This window comes from Penaeus chinensis, chromosome 40 (assembly GCF_019202785.1).
Source record: "Penaeus chinensis breed Huanghai No. 1 chromosome 40, ASM1920278v2, whole genome shotgun sequence".
Lineage (NCBI taxonomy): Eukaryota > Metazoa > Arthropoda > Malacostraca > Decapoda > Penaeidae > Penaeus > Penaeus chinensis.
The window spans coordinates 9,819,236-9,824,235 of NC_061858.1; the positions used below are offsets into that span (position 1 = coordinate 9,819,236).

The following is a 5,000-nucleotide window of genomic DNA, read 5'->3' on the forward strand; positions in this document are numbered from 1 at the left end:
AGTGGGCTGTTCAAGATGGCCAGCAACTCCCCATTCTGACTTTAATTCAAGTTATGTTACTTTACCTTAATTTCAATCTTCTGGTAGATCTTTGAGGGAAAAAATCTTTAGCACAGATTATTATTCTTAAAAAATATTAATTTCTTCCCGTTTTTGATAGTATGCAGTAGGTGATGTACTAATGCCCGACGAAGGTACTGCCTCTGAGGTGGAGGTGCGGCCTTGGGAGAAAGTATTCGTGGAAGTTCTCTCTTGGGAGAAAGTATTCGTGGAAGTTCTCTCTTGGGAGAAAGTATTCGTGGAAGTTCTCTCTTGGGAGAAGGTATTCGTTGAAATACTCTCTTGGGAGAAAGTATTCGTTGAAATACTCTCTTGGGAGAAAGTATTCGTTGAAATACTCTCTTGGGAGAAATTATTCGTAGGGTTAATGTTCCCGCCTCAGGGGGTACACTAGCCTGGACTTGCTCCACCCCGACGGATGACATCTTTCTTGTGGGTCTAAGAATATTATTTTATCTTTGATTATTGTAATTCGAGAGATGATATACATATATATATATCCCCATGTTGTCATTTTTCAATGGTTTTGGCTGTAGGTCTAGCTACTCTGGAAAACGAGATCCAATATTGGCTAACCGGCGATTAGGAAGATCCCAGTAAGCACCACGCCCCCGATAATGTGTCTTGGAAGATAGGTATAATAACATGCCATTTTGAGCCCCACAGAAGACATACAGTTGTTGACAGCCCCACAGGAAAAAAAAATTAAAAGACTTGTTGACCCTTTTGCTTCACCGCATTTGCCGTGGAAGTTCCCTTAGGAGAAATAAAAAGAACAAAAATATATATTATAAACGATGGAAAAGTTGGACATAGCAGACCCTTAGGCAGTGATCTGTACTGGCAATACTTTATTATGGTCAGTTCGGACTTTTTTGCTTTGTTTGGAGGAGCTGCGGTGATACTCTATTATTGTTAATACATCTCGTCGCCAAGAAAGAAAGATGCACAGTGGTCTTGATCAAAGATAATATATCAAATATAGTATGAATAATTTTAGGAAAAATTGTAGGATCTTTAGAATTGTTAGGACGGTATTTTAAGATATAATTTCCATATTTGTATGTCGAAGTAACTTGCAAGCATTTGGTTTGCCGTCTGCTTTCAATAATGACGAGCAGCACTGTTGCTCTGGACTTCAATAATCGCTTTTGTTACATGGCAAAACAAATGTTAGCAGGAGTTTCTTAGGATGGTTAAAGTCTGGTTATCAATATATAAACACAAATACAATAGTGTCAATATTTATTGTTGGTAATATTACGGCATTTTAACAACGCACAGCAGATACTAATATGGTCCCGGTTTGTGTCGACTCTTTCAGTCAAGGCTATTTTTCCGTCACCGCTCTGGTTTAACCCTTTAAAATGATGTTGTGACTTAGGTTTAGAAATGTCTTTACTATGTTCCCAATTTCACCAGTAATATTGCAAATGCCTAAACTATATTATTTAATGTTTAATGACGTGGTTGTTCAGCTTAGTAATCTAGCTCTGACGATCAAGTAGAGAAGCCCTCGCTCGAGCAAAGACAGTTTCTATGTCTCTCCATTAAATACGGGTCAAAACGCACAATATCACACACACGCTACTTCGCGTTTAGTTTAGCTTCTCGTGTTGCGTTCTCGGGAGGAGGAGGAGGAGGTGAAGAATTGATAATGATGATGATGATGATGACAGTGGTGGTGGTCGTGGTGGCGATGGTGATGATGATGATGATGATAGTGATGATCGAGGATCTCTGTGTCATAGATCAGTGAAAGGGTTAATGAGATGGGGATTATGAAGATAATTATAGTCTTCATGGAGGTGATGAAGCTGGAAAAGGCTAGTGTAAACGTATCCCGTTTTTAGCTGCCCTTTATACGTTCGAAGGTTTGAGTCCCAAGACCACACTTTAGATAGAGAGCAAAATAAAATTGACATACGATTAGTGGAGTAGATCAAGAACAAAATATTCAGTTAATAGGCAAACGAGAAAGGAAACAATCCAATCAAGAACATGAGTAGAGATCAGTACTGATACAAACAAACAAGTTCAATAGTTCAATAACCTACACGTTAACATGTTAGTGAACGTTCCGAAGGTTAACCAGATTACTCCGGGTGTGTGTGAAGAGTAATCGGCCAGTTCCCGGGCAACACCGGTAACTACCTGGCCCTTGCTCAGGTACTGTTTGCAGCCTCAGCCCGTGCTGTGCGAGGAGTTGCGTGCTCCAGTAGCATTATATACTTTCTCTTTGGAATTCTGGCGGCCTTTTCCTGTAATACATGATTTTAATGTTTTGCCATATTGTGAGGTCTATATTTGCCATTTGATATGTTATGTCATGGCTGCAATAGACTAATATTTGTAGTATGGAGTCAATATTAGCTCATTATGTGGTTTACACTCTGTGTAAAGGTAGAAATGTGGGATCCTAGGATGGTAAAAATAGTTTTTTGTTAAAGTTTTATTTGTTTTAACAAAATGTCATTCTATTATTTACAATGTACAAGAGAGGAAGATGGCCTGGACTAGTATTGCTTCAGAGTGTGGTAACACTTCAAGCAGGTTTACTGGCAAGAACGCACTCTGAATTTACAGTCTTGGTCATTTTTCTCACACTATGGTCGTAGCAGACCTTGCACTGCCTGTAGCGGTCTCTATCTGTTCTCTTCCGCTGGTGTATTGAACTGCCCTGGAGACGGCACTGTGCTAACATACTGAGGAAATGGACCTGCGCTCGGCACAGACTCCCTCTCGTGCAGGTAAGCGCCTGCAAGAACTCGCATGCGAGTTCAGTCAGGAAAGCCAGCTGATTCATCCTGTCTCCGAGTGCCCTAAGCACCATGTAGGCATCAACATCTGCCATGTCAAGAAGGTAGAACAGTGCCTTCTAGTACCATCCAATAGACCTGTACGTCCACAAGTTCAGTGATGACAAAGTGGGAGAAGATGCCTAATGGTATGGATTCGCTGTGCAGGTCGGGAACTTTATCTCCCGGACAGCCAGAGAACCCAGAGCACCTTGGCATGTTCTCCCACTTGCTCCACTTGAACTCAAAAGCATTCTGTTCCCACACTCGAGCTCCAGTAGTAGACAGCGGCTTATCCGAGTCTAGACCCGTGTTGTGCTGGGACACGTAATCCAGCTCGGTCATTGCCGCTGCCGTTGTGCAGATGACCTCGACCCCTCGTCTGAACTCTCGTCGTTTTGCGACGTTGCCGAGGGTGCGGCCGAGGTGGAAGGCCGCAGGTCGTCTGGCAGAGCAGGAGCTTCGGCAGTAGTATCGTAAAGGAATCTAGAGCTCGAGCAGTTAGGAGGCATCTCCAGGGAAGCACAGAAGAGAATAATTTACCAACAGCAACATCAGCGATATAATAGATTTATGTCAACTCAGTTTATAGAAAATTGTAACCAGGCAAATCACGCCAAATTCCTTTCCCCGCCAAAACCAGTAATAACTAAAGGACACTTGGACTGTACATGACATTGCAGTACCCTCTTTGATTGCATTTTTTAGCTGAACCTTGTCTATAATGACAATGATAAGTATAAGTCTCATTATAATTATCATGATTATCCGCTAATGATGAAAATACACTTCGAGTAAAGAAAGTACAATCTGCACGCCACTCCTCGTATGGCACGGACGTCTTGCCACCGCCGGCAAGGCCGCCGCACGACCTACATGCCACCGGAGACACGACCGCTGACACCATGGCATGTTCGTCTTGCCACCCGGAGTCATTGAGGTTAATCGTGATCGCCCATCGAGAACCACGTCTGCTACTGCCATCTAGAAAGACACCGAGACCGGACGGTGGCCTCGGTGGGCGTGTGGTGTGGGCGGCAGCAAGAGACACGGGAAGGGCGCGCCCGGAAGGAGGTGGCCACGACTTCAGGCCTCGTTTCGTCGTCTTCGTCGTCACTGGTGCTCATGAGCTGCTCTTTGTAAGGAGGCAGAAACTGGCTCTTCTCGAGACAAATTACGGCTTTGTTTTGGACTAGTTAGAATGAATGCGCTGTATTGCTCTCTCCTTAGAAGAAAAAAAATATATATAAATAAAATACATGAATCAAGATGTTGCGCGACCGGTCTGCATGCGCGCCGGAGGGTTGTGGGTGATGTCCACATGAGCGTTCCACGTGTGTTCGTCTGGAGGGCCGGGCGACCATGTCCGGCCGCGGGGGGCAAGAAGCCCTAGCCTTGGGGGGGGAGGTTCGGTTGCCGACGCGCACGCAGACCGGCCGGGACGCCAACACCTATATGCGTCACGCGTTTTTGGTGCCGTAGTTTGGCTGCCGCAAAAGCTTCGTTCTCCAATGAGGTCGTTCTCGATACCAAGTCTTTTTTTTCGTCTCATTTCTAAATGAAGCGTTTATTGTTGATTTTAGCCCGTTCGACTGTGTTTTGCCCCCCCCCCCCCCCTCAAAAAAAGTCCGTGTACGTGGTCTAGGCTCTGTCGTCTCCCTTGGTTAGTGTTTGTGCTTATGCATGAGGAATGGAGGAAACCTTCTCTCTTCATTGGACAGTTATGCATAGTTTTGAATATACATTACTTAAAGACGATCTTTAGGGTGGACAGTTCATTTGACATCTTTGTAAGCAACGTTCAGGGGCTGGTAAACGGCCCCCGGCGAGAGAAATGTTGTATAGTTGTTGTTGGAGTGATAATCACCTTGGAATTTTATTTGAAACAATGTATAATTTTTGTAGACTATCTAGTGGTCACAACCTTTTCTGTGATTGTACATGCAACTCTGGGTCAACAGCAGTTTTATGACCGTATGATGTGGTCTTAAACAGTCATTGCATTTGCAAGTAATTTGCAGATGCAAGTTTCTTACCACCACAGATAATAAATAGTACATCACAATAAACCAACATGTGACCATAGATCCAAAATGAGACTACCACAATCTCACCAGAATGCAAGAGATTTCCACATGGTAA

General features: G+C 43.7%; 1 protein-coding gene across 1 annotated transcript in view; it reads left to right on the forward strand.

The window, feature by feature from the left end:
• Positions 1 to 5,000, forward strand: part of LOC125047186 — a 90,016-nt gene that overhangs the window by 84,823 nt on the left and 193 nt on the right. Inside the window, exon 9 of the mRNA XM_047645315.1 lies at positions 1 to 5,000. This exon is cut by the window's left edge and continues 1,233 nt beyond it; it is cut by the window's right edge and continues 193 nt beyond it. The gene's annotated coding sequence lies outside the window, so the exon portion shown is untranslated.